General features: G+C 38.3%; 1 protein-coding gene across 6 annotated transcripts in view; it reads left to right on the top strand.

Moving 5' to 3' along the window:
- The window catches only part of ZWINT (ZW10 interacting kinetochore protein), a 64,085-nt gene that overhangs the window by 6,105 nt on the left and 40,330 nt on the right, over positions 1-17,650 (top strand). For 3 of the 6 annotated variants that reach the window (XM_047702621.1, XM_047702616.1, XM_047702624.1), the window contains exon 9: positions 13,129-13,745. The exons of 2 other annotated variants lie outside the window; for them this stretch is intronic. The gene's annotated coding sequence lies outside the window, so the exon portion shown is untranslated. Of the gene's footprint in view, positions 1-4,592; positions 5,662-13,128; positions 13,746-17,650 lie in introns of those variants that run through there. One more of the 6 variants, XM_047702620.1, reaches the window with a different exon arrangement.

Here is a 17,650-nt window from a genome sequence, read left to right as displayed (position 1 = left end):
TTTATTTATTTTTTATCATTTTGTTCTCGTTATTTTTATCTTTTTCTCCTGAAGTTCTTCCTGATTATTATCCCAGTTTAGCTTTGATAGTTGATAAAGTCTGCAGTGAAATGTAACAAGTACTGAAGCTGAGAAGACTTGACCGTTGATCATACTATGAAATTTTATAAGATACTTTTGTCCAGGTTATTACTTCTAGCTTGTTCTCTTCTCGCAAATCAGACTTCCTGTTCTCTACAGTGTTGTGTTAATGTTCACTCATTTATTTTGATTTTTTTTTTTTCCTCCTACTTGATTTTTAGAAGTCAGCTTTCATATGGCATGATGGCCCCATGTGAGATACATGTATTGGACTTTTCTTATAGTTAGGGTCTGGAGGCTCTATAACACTTATTTCTTACTATGAAATATTTTTTATTTTATTCTCATTCTTTTTTTTTTTTATGATTTTATTTATTTATTTGAGAGAGAGAGCAAGAGAGCACACACAGGGGGAGCTGCAGAGGGAGAGGGAGAAGCAGGCTTCCCGCTGAGCAGAGAGCCAGATGTGGGGCTCCATCCCAGGACACTGAGATCATGACCTGAGCTGAAGGCAGATAATTCACTGACTGAGCCACCCAGAAGCCCCTTTTATTCTCATTCTTAAAAGATGTTTTTGGAGAAAAGCGCTCGGTTACTCCATCTCCCCAGCCTCCAGCCGCGCGCTTGGAGAAAAGCTCTCACTCACTCTGTCTCCCTGGTTTCTGGCCGCGCTCCGAGCTCACCCAGCCTGTGCCCGGTTCAAGGTAACAGGGAAATACAAATCAAAACCACAATGAGATATCACCTCACACCAGTCAGAATGGCTAAAATGAACAAGTCAGGAAATGACAGATGCTGGCGAGGATGCGGAGAAAGGGGAACCCTCCTACACTGTTGGTGGGAATGCAAGCTGGTGCAACCACTCTGGAAAACAGCATGGAGGTTCCTCAAAATGTTGAAAATAGAACTACCCTATGACCCAGCAATTGCACTGCTGGGTATTTACGCTAAAGATACAAACGTAGTGATCCGAAGGGGCACATGCACCCGAATGTTTATAGCAGCAATGTCTACAATAGCCAAACTATGGAAAGAACCTAGATGTCCATCAACAGACGAATGGATAAAGAAGAAGTGGTATATATACACAGTGGAATACTATGCAGCCATCAAAAGAAATGAAATCTTGCCATTTGCGACGACGTGGATGGAACTAGAGGGTATCATGCTTAGTGAAATAAGTCAATCGGAGAAAGACAACTATCATATGATCTCCCTGATATGAGGGAGAGGAGATGCAACACGGGGGGTTAAGGGGGTAGGAGAAGAATAAATGAAACAAGATGGGATTGGGAGGGAGACAAACCATAAAAGACCCAATCTCAAAAAACAGACTGAGGGTTGCTGTGGGGAGGGGGTTTGGGAGAGGGTGATGGGGATATGGACATTGGGGAGTGTATGTGCTATGGTGAGTGCTGTGAAATGTGTAAACCTGGCAATTCACAGACCTGTACCCCTAGGGATAAAAATACATTGTATGTTTATAAAAAAATTTAAAAATTAATAAAAAAAAAAAAAAGAAAAGAAATGAGAGGTGATCACAATCCACAAGATGAACAATTCTGGGTGGCAAGCCATGACTTGCCAATGGTTCCAGAGGAAATGAGTCCATGTTACCTACCACGGCAACACTGACAACTGTGCACTTGTATGCAGTTTTTCTCCTCTTTTTTCTCACTCTATTCATACTTCTCAGGATCACTTACCACACCTATATTCGAGTTGGGCACTGTCTTAGGAGAACTCAAACTAAATCAGAGGATTGTATATTCACTTGAATAACAGTGACACTTTTTTTTTTTCCCCAAGAAAAAAATGAAAATCTCTACCAAAAAAAAAAAGGATGTTTTTGTTATGTAGAGAATGCTGAGTAGACAGGTACTTTCATTTAAAACATTGAAGATCTTGTTCCGTGATTATCCGCTTTCACTTTGCTGACAGAAGTCAGCTACCTGTTAAAGGCTCTTCCTATACTTCTGATTCATTTATTCATTCATTTGTTCTGCTTGCAGTTAGTTGGCCTTGCTAAATCTGAAATTGCCAGTCCCAATCTTTCAACAGTTCTGGAGTTTTTTCAGGTTGCTTAAAAAATGGTCTTACCTCTTCTGTACAGGCTTCTTCCACACCAATTAGACATCAGTTAGATGTTTTAACTTCATTCTTCATGTTACATAAACTTTGTTTTATAATTTTTTCTCTCTATAATGCTTTTCTTTATTTTGTTACTAATTTGTGTTACTAATTGTTACATTTGTCACATACATTTGTTACTAATCTCTTGTTTTATCATTCATTTCTTAATTTTTGTTCTTAATTTTCAAGCAGATACAGTGACCCCAGTCTATGTTATTTGGATTTTTGTTGTTATTCTGGGCTACGCTTTGAGTTTGTCTTTTCTCACCATAATACAATATATACAGGCCTTTTGTCTGTGTTGGAAAGCTTCACTATTTCCATCTTTGCAGGGCTGGATCCTTTATCACATACACTTCTTGTTTCTTTGCATGGTCACATTTGATGGAACTCTATTGAGAATTCTTATGGCTGGCTACGGGGTTGAGAATATTTGTGTTTACTTCTGTCAGTCATTTGTAGATAGCAGCAGTACAACCTTTAGAAAAGTTTCAAGATATATGTTAATGTTTTTTATGGCTTTCCTCTTTTTTATTCTGCTCTTTGAAGATTTTCTTTCTTTTTCATTAGTATTTCTCAAAGATTTTTTTTTCCTGTTTTTCAAAAGCACAAGCTTTTGGCATTATTTTAATACTGCTTTAACATTCTTTTATTATTTTCCTTTCCAAGGTACCATCCTGCAATTCTCTATTGAATTCTGTTTTTATGTGACTTACTTCTTCCAGGAAGATAGTCTTGTTAACCCTTGGATAGTTTCAGCAAAGTTAATCCCTCATTCTTTCTTTATGATGCTAAGATTTGTGAAACTAAGGTTTCACTTTGAATATTCTACCCTACTGTGAAAAGAAAGCTATTCTAGAATAAAAGAATAGTATAAAATATATGTGTTCTAGAATGACAAATTATATGATTGGAAAAGAAAGCTATTATAACCATTCTAGGATCTATGGTAGTATGCCCCATTCCTATCTTATACAATTTATACACCTTTTTGTATTTCAATTTGTATGTGTCTTTGAGGCAATTTGTGTATATTTTGAAATACAAAGTGCGAAATTAAATTATTTCATTATTATTCCTAGCCCAGTACTTAAATGGATCTTTCGCTACTTTGAACACTGGGCTCTGAGGAATTTAGTATTTGGGTCTTGATATACTTTGTTCTTGAAATGTAGGGTAGCCTAGGCATTAGGTGTCAGTCTCAGGAATTAGTGTCTTTTATGTTTGTTTCAGGCCTTTTTAAATAGTTTTTGGGGGATTGTACATTCTTTTATTTATGTTGTTAAGTTGAATTTATTTAACTGTTGACGTAGTTTTAAAATAAACCTTGTTAATGTTCATGGAGCTCTGAAATATACAAAAATTAGTTGTCAGATACCATATTCCCATATGTTTCTAAATTTTAAATGGTCTGGTGGACTTTAGCAAACAGACCTATATACAAGGCATGCATGATTTCATGTCACCCTGCATTTCTTTGTTAAACCGTAGTGAAGGAGTTGATAATTATTTAAATGGATAATTACTAAATGCCTAAAATAGTGTTTTGAAATAGAAAACAGGAGTAAACCCAAAACTATGCTTTCAGAGGATGACCAGACTATTGGAAATAAGAGATTATCAAACGTAAGCATTATAAAAGAAATAAGCCAAGAAAAAATATATATGTGTGTATATGTATGTGTAATCCAGTGCATAAGAACTTGTTCTATTTACACCATACTATAAAAAATGGTGGAAAAAAAACAATGTGAGTTGGAGTCATCAAAGTAGGGTTTGTTTATGAAAGAAGGATTGAGTTTAAATTTTGCTCTAGATTCTTTGTGTTATGAAATTGTATTGCAAAGAAATCAAGTCTAATCTTAATAACCAATCATAAATAGTAAGCATATCAGTTTCATTAATTAAAATACAAGTTTAAAAAGTAGGTATATTAAATTTTCCAGTTTTTCATGTAAATTTTCAGTGGACAAGAAGTTATGCTTTAGGGGCACCTGGGTGGCTCAGTGGGTTAAAGCCTATGCCTTCAGCTCAGGTCATGATCTCAGAGTCCTGGGATAGAGCTCTGCATCAGGCTCTCTTCTCAGCAGGGAGCCTGCTTCCTCTTCTCTCTCTGCCTGCCGCTCTGCCTACTCCTGATCTCCGTCTGTCAAATAGATAAATAAAATCTTTAAAAAAAAAAAAAAGTTATGCTTTATGTGGCTTTGAGGGAAAGAAATACTCTTTAGGGACTGAGGCCAGTCCACCCTCTCCATACCTGTAAGGTCTGGATTATCTGGCTCAGATGCTCTAGAAATAAAAGAGGAATTTAAAGGAATGTGTTTAGTGAAGTTTGGCTTTATTTCTGGCTGTTTGATTGGATCACTCCATGAGGACAGACTCTGAAGAGCATGTGCAACTTCGTGTTTGGAGACTCTGTTGTTGGTGATGACTGAGACGCCACTTTGTGTGTCATTATCAACATGAGAAAGGCAAGTTCAGTCCCCAAAATACACACACATAAACCAGGCAGAGAGCATGTAGATTGGACGGAGGAAGGAATTACACTGCTCTTCTCAGCTCCAGATCCTGCCGCTCACCACTGGCACTCTTAGCTCCTCTGTCCAGGAACATGCATAACTTCCATCCCCAGGTGAACGCCCAGCAGTGCCTTCATACAAAAGGACTTAGTAAATATTCACTGGCTTATGTTCAGGGAAGATTTCCCAGAGAGCTGCCTCTTGAGCTCAATTTCAAACAAATTGTCCAGAGGCTGATTTCATCATTTGTTGAATGTCAACTATGTGCTGAACATAAGTTTAGAGAATTAAAAAAAAAAAAAAAGAAAGAAAAAAGATGATAAAGACAATGTGAGTTTAAATTTGAAGACAGGGAGGATGACTCTGTTAAGAAACTAATTCCCCAGGTACCGGGGTGGCTCAGTCAGTTAAGCTCTGCCTTCAGCTTAGGGTCTTGGGATGGAGTCCCATGTTGGGCTCTCTGCTCAGCAGGGAGTCTGGTTTTCCCTCTCTCTCTCTTTAAAGTAAATAAATAAAATCTTCAAAAAAAAATAGGTAGAATACACTGATCACAATTATGAGCAAGTGTATGTTACACTCGCCAGAGCCATCACACAAGCATTTCAGTAACACTAGCATTCCTGGATGGTGATAGTTACCCATCAGAACAGTGTGTACCAACTAGAAACTGATGAACTGCCTTTCCCACGGCTCACTGCTTTTTGGTGTGTGAGTCGCTGAAAGCTCGTGACTTCCTGAGAATGTTGGAAAGCATTTACAACAACCCAGAATTATTGTGCCTGAGTAATATTCTGCTTATCAAGGTTTTAGGGCCGAACACTAACTGCTTGGTGGGGAGCCTGCTTCCCCCTCTCTCTGCCTGCCTCAGTGCCTACTTGTGATCTTTCTCTCTCTGTCAAATAAATGAATGAAATCTTAAAAAAAAAAATAGGGGAAAAAAACATCAGCTGTGATTTAAAATGTTTATGATAAGGATTGGTGACCAACTTCCCATCAGTTTACAAAATGAGTATGTTTTTTTAAACAGTACCCTATGACTACCATAATAACTTTAGTTTTAATAATTATGTTGAAAGGTATTCGGAGATACTGGAATGTACAGATGAGAGGAGCTTTACATGAGGTGCCAGAGTCACCCTTGGTGGTAGCAACAGGCTGTTCTTACTCTTTTGAAAAAGAATACAAGAAATCTTATTTGAATAATAAAAAAAAGTGGTTATGATCATAAGACATTATTCTGTTTTACCCCTTCCGCTATCTCTATCCCATCTCAGGAATTTTCGGGAATTAATTCACTAACTTTAACTCTGTTGTGTGGTGGTGGTCTGAAGAAGTAGGTAGTGAAACAAACTTGAGGTTTATAACAACAAAAAGGAAGGGCTAGTAGATATTCAGGTAGTTCTGATTATCATTGTTATACATTGACTATCTTTTGTATTGAAGAATGACTAAAACTGTGGGGTTCCATGTGCCTCAAGGAAGCAGTTTTGTTTTCTAAGTAATGAAATGGGTTCTGTTTGCTGCTGGATATTCTACAACAGTGTAACCGGTGTGAGTCTACCTATAATTTACCACTCATGTTGTCCAGCTCGAACAGGTGATATAGTCTGGTGGATGGTAGTGAGGATTTCCATATGAGGTTTACAGTTACTGGGAAATTTCTTGCCTTGTTTGCTCTTTTTCTGAAAGTGTGTGTGCGCATGCGCATGCACATACCCAGTCATATTCATATCAGGTGCTTCTTTATAGTTGGAGATTAAGTTGATAATTACATGCAGATTCAGAATTGTACTAACTACCATGTAATTTTTCTGTTAGTATGTATTGATAGTGGCACTTCAGCAAACTTTTCTGAGCACCTATGTGCCAGTTACTCTTCCATTTTTTAATAAAAATATATTTGACATGTAAATATGTTTGTAAATATATTTGACTTACATAAATTTAAGGTGTAAAACATGTTAATTTGATAATTGATATACTGTGATTGCCGTTGTAGTGTAGAGGTACCATAATTAGCACCTCTCACATTATTTAATTATTATTTCTTTTAGTGGTTAGAATAATTAAGTTCTAATCTCTTAGCAAGTTTGATGGTGATCCTATAGTATTACACTGCATTAGATTTCTAGGGCTTATTTATTACTCCTTGTAAGTTTGTCCACTAAGCCATAGGACTCTAAGCAGTCCTATTTTCCCACCCCTCATCCTTTGGTAATCACCATTGTGTTGTGTTTTCACAAGTTTGGCTTTTTTAGATTCCACATATAAGTGTACCATACTTTACTTGGCCTTTCTCTTCCGACATACCTCACTTAGAATGATTGCTCAAGGTCCATCCACGTTGTCTCAAATGGCAAGATGTTCTTCTTTCACATGGCTGGATGATATTTATGTGTATATACGTGAATATATACGATACATATGGGTAATAAATAGAATGTAATATATATGCATCACATCTTCTTTATCAGTTCCTCTAATGATGAACATTTATGTTGTTTCCATATCTTGGCTATTGTGAATAATGCTGCAGTGAACATGGGAGTTCAGATATATTTTTGATACATTGTTTTCATTCCTTTTGGGGGTATACACAGCAATAGAGTTGCCAAGTCATGTGGTAGATATGTTTTTAATTTTTTGAGGAACCTCTGTATTGTTTTACATATTGGCTGAACCAGTACACAGTGGGAAGGGCCCAGAGAGTATAGCTCAGTGGTAGAGCATTTGACTGCAGTGGGAAGGGTCCCCCTTCCTCCATATCCTCACTGTACTTGTTCCCTCTTCTTGATTCTGGCCAGTCTAACAGGTGTGACTTGATACCTTATGGTGGTTTTGGTTTGACTTTCCCTAATGATGAGTAATGTTGAGCATCTGTTCATGTACCTGGTTGCAATTTGGATGTCTGTGGAGAAATGTCTGTTCAGGTCCTCTGCCCATCTTTTTTTTTTTTTTTATCATGTTGTTTGTTTTGTTATTGAGTTGTCTGAATTCTTTATGTATTTTGGATATTAACTCCTGTTAGATATATCTGGTTTGCAAAAATGTTCCCCCTCTCTGTATGTTGCCTTTTCATTTTGTTACTTGTTTCTTTTGCTGCGCAGAACCTTTGAATTAAGTGTTATGTACTCCCATTTGCTGATTTTTGTTTTTGTTCAAAGTTTGTGCTTTTGGTGTTATCTCCAAAAATTCATTGCCAAATCCAATGTGAAGGAGCTTCTTCCCTACATTTTGTTACGGTGTCGGGTCTTGTATTTCAATCTTTGGTCCATTTTGGGTGAATTTCTGTGAGTGCTGTTAAGAGAGCAGTCTGATTTCTATGCTCTGCATGTGTTTTTTCAGTGCTGTCAGCAGCGTTTGTTAGAGACTTTTTCTCTTGGGTGTTCTTGGCCCCTTGTGGAATATTAATTGACAGTATATGTGGAAGTTTAATTCTGAGCTCTGTGTTCTATTGTCTTGGTCTCTGTGTCTGCTTTTAAGCTAGTGGCATATTGTTTTTATTACTGTGGAGTGTAGTATACTCAGAAGTGTGATACCTTCAACTTTGTTCTTCCCCAGTGTTGCTTTGGCTATCTAGGGTCTTTTCTGGTTCCATACAAATTTTAGGTTTGTTTTGTTTTGTTTTGTTTTTAGTTTCTTTGAAGCAGTTGGAATTTTGATGGGGATTGTGTTGAATCTATCTATAGGTGACTTTGGGTAGTATGGACATGGTAACTATTCTTTCAATCCATGAACACAACATGTCTTTCCACTTATTTGTGACTTCTTCAAATTCTTTCAGTAAGGTCTTGTACTTTTCAAAGTACAGATCTTTCACTCCCTTGATTAAATTTATTCCTAGGTATTTTATTGTTTTTGAAGCTATTGTAAATAGGATAGTTTTCTTTATCTCATTTTTGGATGTTGCATCATTAGTATACAGAAATGCAACTGCTCATCATGCGCAGATTTTATGTCCTGCAACTTTCCTTAAGTTCCGACAGTTTTTGATAGTCTTTGGGATTTTGTATATACAAAATCAAAACATATGCAAATAATGGCAGTTTTACTTCTTCCTTTCCACGTTGGATGCCTTTTTTGTCTTGATTAAATGCTCTAGGTAGGAATTCCAGTAGTGTATGGTGTAAGGGGCGGGGTGGGGGGGAATGGGTATCCTTGTCTTTTTTTTGATCTTAGAGGAAAAGCTTTCAAATTTTCTATGTTGAGTATAATGTTAATTATGGGTTCATTGTGTACAGTCTTTATTATGTTGAGTTGTATTCTTTCCATGCCCAATTTCTTGAGGGTTTTATCAGGAAAGGATGTTGCATTTTGTCAAATGCCTTTTCATCATCTATTGTGATGATCACATGATTTTTTAATCTTTCTTTCTGTTAATGTGCTGTATTACATTGATTGATTTGTGTATGTTCGAACCATCCTTGCATCCCAGGGATAGATCCCGCTTGGTCATGGTGTATAATCATTATTATGTGTTTTAATCTGTTTTGAACTTTTTTAATGTGTTTTTGAATTTGGTTTGCCAATATTTTGTTGACATTTTTTGCATTTATATTCATCAGGGATATTGGTCTATAATTTTACTTTCTTGTAGTGGTTCTTTTCTGGCTTAGGTTACATGGTAGTTTTGGTGTCATAGAATGAACTTGGAGGGGGCGCCTGGGTGGCTCAGTGGGTTAAAGCCTCTGCCTTTGGCTCAGGTCATGATCCCAGGGTCCTGCGTTCCCAGGGTCCCAGGCTCCATGTTGGGCTCTCTGCTCAGCAGGGAGCCTGCTTCCTCCTCTTTCTCTCTCTGCCTGCCTCTCTGCCTACTTGTGATCTCTACCTGTCAAATAAATAAATAAAAATCTTAAAAAAAAAAAAAGAATGAACTTGGAGGTGTTCCCCACTCTTCAATTTTTTGGAATAGTTTGAGAACACTTGGCATTAATTCTTCTTTAAATATTTGGTAGAATTCACCAATGAAGCCTTCTGGTTCTGGAGTTTTCTGTGTTAGGTTTTTGATTACTTATTCAATTATTTTACTAGTTATTGGTCTGTTCAGATTTTTTTCCTCTTTATTCAGTCTTTGTATATATTGTGTTACTAGAAATTCATCCATTCTTGTATGATATATTTTTTGGCACATAATTATTAACATAGTCTCTTAAGATCCTATATATTTCTGTAGTATCAGTTGATTTCTAATTTTATCTATTTGAGTCTTCTTTTTTAATTAGTCTAGCAAAAGGTTTGTCAATTTTCTTTATCTTTTTAAAAAATGAGCTCTTAATTTCATTGATCCTTTCCATTGTTTTTCTGGTCTGCATTTCATTTATTTCTGCTGTGATCATTATTACCTTCTTTCTTCTAACTTTGAACTTAGATCTTTTTCTAATTCCTTGAGGTATAAAATCAGGCTTTTTAATTTGCGATTTTTCTAATTTTTTAATATATACATTTACCACTATAAACTTTCTTCTCAGAACTGCTTTTCAGCATCCCATAGGATTTGATATATTTCCTTTTCCTTTGTTTCAAGATAATTTTTTATTTCCCTTTTGATTTTTCCTTTGATACAGTGGTTGTTCAGAAGTGTGTTCCTTAGTTTCCTCCTATTTGTAGAATTTTCACTTTTTTTTTTTTTTAATAGGCTCTATACCCAAAGTAGGGCTCAAACCCACAACCCCAATGTCAAGAGTTGCATACTCCACTGACTGAGCCAGCCACGCACCCCTCAACTTTTACTGATTCCTAGTTCATACCATTGTGGTCAGAAAAGACCCTTAGTATGATTTCAGTCTCCTTAAATTTGCTAAGATGTTTTGTGTCCTATCATAAGATCTATCCTAGAGAAGGTTTCATGTATACTTGAGAAGAATGTGTATTCTGCTGCTGTTTGTTGGAATGATGTATATATGTCATTTAAACCATTTAGTTTAAGATGTGCTTCAATTTTAGTGTTTCTTTGTTGATTTTCTGTCTGGATCATCTATCTATGGCTGACAGTAGAGCATTGAAGTTCACTAGTACTTTTGTAGTGTTGTCTCTTTCTCCCTTCATACCTGTTAGTATTTGCTTATTGTATTTAGGTATCCCAGGGGTAAGTGGATATGTGTTTCCAATTGTTTTATCTTGTTGATATTTCAAACCCTCTATCATTATATCACAGCCTTCTTTGTCTCTTGTTAGTGTTTTTGGCTTGAAGTTTATTTTCTCTGATATAAGTATGGCTACCCTTGCTTTTTATAGATTTCCATTTACATGGAATCTCTTCTTCCATCTCTTCACTTTGAATCTCTTTGTGTTGAGAGCTAAAATGAGTCTCTGTAGGCAACATAAACTTGAGTCTTGTTTTAGCTTAGTTTAGTTTTTTTAATCCATTAAGTCACTCTACACCTTTTGATTGAATAATTCAGTCCTTACTTTGTAGTGATTATTGATATATAAGGACTTGCAACTTCCATCTTATTGTTTGCCTTCTCATTCTTTTTCATAGTGATTTGCTCAGTGCTCCCCCACCCCCATTTTGAAGTTGTGAATCTAGTCTGGATTTTTGCAGTGGTTACCATGAGGTTTATGTAAAATATCTCTGAGATAAAACAGGTCATTTTATGCTGAAACTAGCTTCTCTTTCTTCCTATATAAAAGCTCGGCCCTTTTATTCCTCCCCTTTATGTTTTTAATGCCACAGTTCACTGATTTTATGCTCTGAATTTGTTAACAAATTATAGTAGCTGTAGGTTTTAATACTCTCTTCCTTTAACCTTTATACCTTAGTTAAGTGGCAACAGTGCTAATACAGAGTTCTATAGCAGAGCAGAGTATGTTTTTGGGTCGCTGATTAGCATCTTTTCTTTACAGTTTGAAGAAATCCTTTTAGCATTTCTTGCAAGTCAAGCCTCATGGTAGTAACCTTGCTTTAGCTTTTATCTGGGAAAGCCTTCATTTCTCCTTCATATCTGAAGGGTAGTTTTGCAAACAAAGTATATTTGGCTGGCAGTCTCTATCTTTCAACACTTTGAGTGTCATTCTACTCTTTCCAGGTCTGCAGAGTTTCTGCTGAGAAATCTGCTGAAAACTTACTAGGGTTCCTTTTTGCAAGATTACTTTCCTTTCACTGGCTGCCTGGAAGGTCCCTGATCATTGATTTTTGACAGTTTCATTATAATGTGTTCTGGAAAATATTTTTTTGCATTGAGATAATAGGTTGTTTTAGTCGTTTTGTGGAATCATACCAATCTCTTCCCAGGTTTGGGAAGTTCCCAGCTATTATTTCTTTTGTCTGCTTCTCCCCCTTTTCTCCTTCTGATATACCATTTACTCTTATATTTACCTTTTTGACCTTTCTAATTGAAACTGATAGCTCTTGCTGGGTTTCTTCACTATTGTAAAATCTTAGTTTTCCCTCCTCATCAAACTGAACTATTTCTCTATTCCTATCCTCCAAGTCACTTATTCTCTCTCCCATCTGGTCTGCCTGGTTACTCATGGTTCATTCTCCATCTCATTTATTGAATTCTTCAGTTCTAGAATTTATTTGGTTCTTCCATATAATTTTAATCTCTTTGGTAAAGAACTGCTGTGTTCATTAATTTTGTTCCTGAGTTCCCTGAATGACCTTTCTGAGTTTTCTTCTAGCTTGTTGAATTTCTTCACAACTATTTCAAATTATTTATCAGAGTGTGGTATTCTGTGCCTCTGAGTTCGGTTGTTGGAGAATTATTTTCTTTTTTGTGATACCGTATTTCCTTGATTGTTTGTGGTATTTGAAAACGTGCACATCTGCTTTAGCCTCTGAGGTAGCGTTTTATGTTTACTTTGGATCTTACTGTTCAACAGGCTGGCCATTAGAAACCTTTCTTTTCTATTTTGGAAGGTGGCGCTGTAGCTTGTTTGTGGTTTCTCCTCTAACAGCTGGCTCTTGTGGATGCATTTGGTTGGTGGCAGAGTAGGGGGTGTTGTGGCCTTGGCAGCTGGGGCTTTGGGGTGTCACTGGGCCTGGCGTGAGATCAAGTGTGGCATATCCAGAGGCCCATGGGCAGTCCTGCTGACATCCTGAAGCAGACAATAGGAAGCCCATTTGGTATTCTCGACTGCCTCCTTCTCTTTCCTCTCCAACCTGTGTATCTCTAGAACTTAGTTCCCAGTCACTAGGGGGTCACTTAGAGGAAATACCTTTATTAAATGACTTTTCCACAAAATGTGTTTTCTATCAGACATGTTATAATATTTAATTTTTGTTTGAAAACCTAAGTTATAAAGCTGCTTAATGTTGTGTTTTGTTTTTTCTAGCTAGGTATCCTGAATATCATATTTTTAAAATATATATGCATTTACATATATTCTAAACTGTGAAAACAGGTATTATTCTCTCTTTATAATTTAATTTTCTTTTCTGTTATTTTTTAAGGAGTCATTTATTCCAGTCATGAAGACACATGGACGCTAAGGGAAATCTTTTTCAGTTTATTGTAGTACTGACCGCTATTTGTGGTCTGCTGTTTTTTGTGAGTGTTCAGTTTATTTGTGAAGAAGTTGAATGGACATCCCGGCTCATTTTAAATTTTGTATTAGCAGTGGAGTTCACATTTAGTGCTGTCACAGAACTCAAGAGATGTTTGCTTCATGGATGTTAGTTAGTTGGACAGTGTTAAAGTTCTGCGACAAGAACAGTGCACTTATTTTATTTGATGTCATTTGAAGCCTATCTAATATTTCCTAGGTGGTTAAGTATATGAAATGATATATAATACAAATTATAGACAAATTAAAAATCTAATGTCTTCCTCCAGGCATTATTGTCTTCACAGAAGTATATATGCCTGGCAGAAATGTGGATGAAGAATCTCCTTCCTTGTAACAAATCCTCCAGAGAATTCAAAAAAGTTTCATACTTTAAGTCCTCAGTCCCTTGAATTGCAATGTCTCTAACCCTTTGTGGCATTTGTATTAATATTGAACTTCACATGTTTCTTTGACCAACTGTCTCATTGATTTTATTCTTCTTATGAACTGTTACCGCTCAGACTTCATCAGCAGTGGTTGCTTGCTTCTTTAATGATGGTTTTTGCTGAACAACTGAGATCTGGAAAAACAGAGAAACCTGAACTTGCTAAATCTCTATTTATTTAACCTCTGCTATCCTAAGTATATCTGGCATGCGAACAGCCCTGTGAAGGCACCCAGAGGTGCTTTGAACATTGCATTTGCCTTCATGAAGTGATCTTTCAAAAATCCACTTGAAATTCATGGACCAAGAGAATGAAGGACTAAGAGAAGCAAATGAAACTCCTGTGGTTTAATCATAACAAACAATTCAAGTATCCTTTGAGCACAGACATCACTGACAATCTATGACAGTGGGTTTTATGATGTGAATTTAAATGAAAGCTTGCTTCACTGTTTGGTGTCCCCGATTCTAATTGGTTATGAGCCCCGTGGGTCTGAATTGTTCTGTGTAGAAGTTATACAGAACGGATGTCCAGTCAACCTCGGCTCTTCCCAGATGCACGCAATACGGTAGATCACCCCCCACCCCACCCCAGCACCCTGTTCAGCCATTCCTGATTGATAGACCTTGGCATGTAAGAAAACTATTTTTGCTCTGCCTACTAAAATAGGTTGAAATCAGCATGCTCCAGAAATATGTAAGGTAGGGAGCTAATTCCCTGGAATAAACCCAGGGGATGTTTGGAATAGTTCCTTGTTCCAGGTACAAAGGAACCAGGCCTTTTTAAAAGGTACATTTTGTCAGGTAGACTAAGCAAAATTCCACATATAGGGTAAGTAGGGTAACATGAGACTGTATGGAGGAGCTGTGACAGCCGGATGTGGGGCCGCAGGAAGGCTGTGGTATATGTGGTGTCCCCGGGAGACGTTAGAGGCCAGTGGTTGGACAGAGGGCACTGAGTGACATCCTCAGATGCTCAAAGGTTAGAGACGCAGATGTTGAAACTGTGAACTTTTATCTGCTTGTCTTCCTATTGATTTTTGTCACCTTCCAGGTTATCTTCTTAGTGAAAAACGGATTTTTGTCAGTTTGCAACTTTTAAACAGATTGTCAATCCATAGGTCAACATTTCAATGCTTTCAGGTAGTAACTGGTTAAATAATATTGTTAACCATTTGTAGACTAAGTAACTGAGGATTGGGTGCTTTCCCTAAAGAAAACCAATTCCAGCAACAGCCGTGGTGTTGGGGGCTAGTATGCTCCATTTCTTCCCCCACGTCATTGACACACACAGTGACTCACTGTAATCAGACCCAGATATGTTATCAGGGAAGATGTAAGGGTAACCCTTTAGTTCTTACAATTTGATTTGTAGTAGAGTCACCTCGAGGTGTTTCTTAAAATGTTGATTTCAGTTGTTTCTGAAGATTCTAATTCCCAGTTCCTGGTTTAGATGTTGCAAATTTAACAAACACCCCCAGTGATTATGATCCAGTGGATTTAGGGTCCGTTTTATGAGAAACACTTTGCTCTTTCCCACCAAGACTTTAGCATTCATCGTATTATCAGCTCGTAGGTCATCCTGGAGACCATGAAACAGTGGACTCACCCATTTTGGACTGGGCTGGGTACCCAGATGAACTGGAAGTGATGTGGGGATGGGAGGGCTGTGTTGCGGCAGAGTCTGTAGTGGGAGGTGAGGGCAGTGGAGGGGAGAGCAATGAGGGCTGAAGGCAAACATGAGCTGTCAAGGGTTCCAGCCCACCCGTGCGGTCCGGCACACGAGCCTGGAGGGCAGACATATCCCTTCTTGTCCTGTTCCCCAGGAAAGTAAACTCTGGAACTGAAAATGTTCATCTATGAAGAGATAAATTGCCTAAGTTGATTACAAATAGACATTTATGAATTGAGCCTCAGGCCCACAGCTGAGCTCATTTTACTGTCCTGTCACATCTGGTGAGGCCCTTGTGTCTGGACTTCAGGTAAGATGGGGACAGCAGTGTGACATCAGGCCTGGCTGGGGAAGACCCCGGCACTGCCTGAAGAGGACACAGGTGGCGGGGAAGGTGCAGATCACAGTGGAGGGGCCTGGCTCCTGGGGTCAGCTGTGAGTCAGGAACAGACTTATATTCGAAGAAGCCACTGAGGCTTGGAGGTGGTTCTATTAGAATCTGACACCTTAGGGATCAGCAGCCAAACTTGCCAGGAAAACCCCTTAACTTTTGGTGGTGATAATTAAACATTCGCTAGACTGGAAAAGGGGCTTCTTGGAAGATCTTCATGTCAAGTAAATAAAAGTTTGTAGGCAGCAAATGGATGCTGGTCAGGGACAGGGTAGTAGCTTGATGAAGTTGCCCACCGTTCATAGTAAAGGTGCAGGTGTGTCACCACGAGCTTCACTCACCCCCTATAGTCACTCACTGCCCTGCAGTCTTGCTGGTGCTGAAACCTCAAGACCTGCCTGATTGAAGACATGACTGCTGAACTGTTCGGAGCAGAAAACCTACAAGTCCTACATTTCCCTGTGTTTTTGGAAAGCTGAACAGTTTGAATCATTTTGCCTCCCACTTGGAAAGGAGTCCAAAGATTATAAATCCTCCTGACGTGAGTTTTTTTTTTTTTTTAAGATTTTATTTATTTATTCGACAGAGAGAAATCACAAGTAGGCAGAGAGGCAGGCAGAGAGAGAGGAGGAAGCAGGCTCCCCGCCAAGCAGAAAGCCCGATGCGGGGCTGGAACCCAGGACCTGGGATCATGACCTGAGCCGAAGGCAGCGGCTCAACCCACTGAGCCACCCAGGCGCCCCTAACCTGACGTGAGTTTTAAAGCGACTGATGTCTCCTCTCTGAGCTGGTGTGGCTCTGAACACCAGGCAGGAAGTTTGCAATATGCCAGCGGCAGCCTGTAAGCGGCAGACCCACTGGATGTCGTTCGGAGCTGGGGGCACTGTCCGCTTCTGGCCTCATGTCTCCTGTTGGCTCAGTTGCTGTATTTCCTCGGCTGCAAGACGGTCGCACGTGCTTGTGTGAGCTTTGTGCCCCTTTGCTTCTGCTGTTAGCTGCAGGGCTTTCTGTCTGGTTCCCAGCCCCGAGAAGTAAAGAGAGGCTGGGGGACCGCCGTCACGAACGGTTCTCAGAAGGTGTTCTTACAGTACCCGCAGCAGCCTGAATCCGTGTGGCTCTTCTGAATTCAAGTGCTCCTGAGCTTCAATGGGAAGTTTTTTTTAAAGTTGCGATGATTTCCTCTTACCTGCTTTCTAATTTTCAGAACCCATATGTCACATCTCACATTGTAATATTTAGTTTGTAATTACTTCCCCAACCCCAAACACAGACACACACACACTCACACATGCACACACACACACACACACACACACACACACACACATGCGCGCGCACACACACACAGGCACACACAAGGAGGTGAGAGCTGTTTAGGGTGATAAGAGTTTGGGGGAGGCCGTTTTTCCTCATTTCCTGAACTACTGATCTTGAAGACTGTTCACCTGTGAACAACATGTTCTAATATTGTCTTTTTTAAAAAAATTAGTCTCCAACAATTGTCATCTTTTTTTAAAAGTATAATTAGTAAAAGTGAGAACGTGGATTTTCAACAGTATGGTGTTTTAATCTAATCTCTGAGTATCTCAAGATAACTGAGTTGCCATAGTAACCTGTTAGATGTGCAAATGCAAGAAAACTTTAAACAAGAAATGTTTTAATCATGTCTGTTCCTAATTGGTACTCATTCATCTCCACTATTTCCATTTGATGTTTTTATAACACTTTAATGGATTAGATATTTATCAGCAGTTAGAAGTTGCTTTATAGAGAGTTAAACTATTACAACTTTATAATTTTCATCTTAAAAATATGAAATATATCTGCAGTACTTTGAATAGTTGTACTTACCTGATATCTCTGGCATTTTCAGAGCAGAAAACCAAGATTTGCTCCTCTCCTTCCACACACTGAGCATG

This window comes from Lutra lutra, chromosome 14 (genome assembly GCF_902655055.1).
Source record: "Lutra lutra chromosome 14, mLutLut1.2, whole genome shotgun sequence".
Classification (NCBI taxonomy): Eukaryota; Metazoa; Chordata; class Mammalia; order Carnivora; family Mustelidae; genus Lutra; species Lutra lutra.
This window is presented reverse-complemented; position numbering and strand designations above follow the sequence as displayed.